Source organism: Myotis davidii, unplaced genomic scaffold (genome assembly GCF_000327345.1).
Source record: "Myotis davidii unplaced genomic scaffold, ASM32734v1 scaffold73, whole genome shotgun sequence".
NCBI lineage: Eukaryota > Metazoa > Chordata > Mammalia > Chiroptera > Vespertilionidae > Myotis > Myotis davidii.
In genome coordinates, this window is record NW_006286675.1 from 1,862,788 (window position 1) to 1,863,481 (window position 694).

Sequence of the window (694 nt, forward strand, 5' to 3'; positions counted from 1 at the left end):
CTGTGGGGAATCTCTGCTGAGGAAAACAATTTGAGTTCTGTCATGGGGACCCCGCCCCCCTCCCCCCAAGCTCAGCCAGCCCTGGAAGGCTCCAGGTCATTCTCTCATCAAACACTTCCCACTGCAAGCTTCCACCAGCAGGAGCTGCCCCACAGCCACCTGTGTTTCACCACTCACCCAGTAGGTGCGAGTGCCTACAGCTCAGAGTCCAAGAGCGCAGTCTGGAAGCTGCCAGACCTTGTTTGTATTCTAGCCCCATCGGGGACAAATGATTTTAATTCCTCCCAAACTTCTGTTTCCTAATCTCTAAGTGGGGACAAGCGTACACAAACTCCACAGGAATGCCCTAGCCAGTCTTCCTCAGTGGTTAGAACATCAGCCCGAGGACTAAAGGGTCTCAGATTCAATTCAGTCAAGGGCATGTATCTCGGTTGCAGGCTTCCCAGCCCTGGTCGGGCGTATGCGGGAGGCAACCAATCCATATTTCTCTCTCTATGTCTCCCCCCTTCCCCCCCGCCTTCCACTCTCTCTTAAAAAAAAGAGAAAAAAAATAAAGGAAAAAAATCAATGGAAAAAATATCCTAGGGTAAGGATTAACAAAAAAAAATTATAATAAAGAGACAAAATCTGTCTTCCTTCCACATCCTTGCCCTGGTTGTGCACTCAGAATGCCCCCTGTCCCCCCCGCCCCCCT

General features: G+C 50.4%; 1 protein-coding gene across 1 annotated transcript in view; it reads right to left on the reverse strand.

Moving 5' to 3' along the window:
- The window catches only part of OXTR (oxytocin receptor), an 18,760-nt gene that overhangs the window by 1,502 nt on the left and 16,564 nt on the right, over window positions 1-694 (reverse strand). The gene's annotated exons all lie outside the window — the stretch shown is intronic.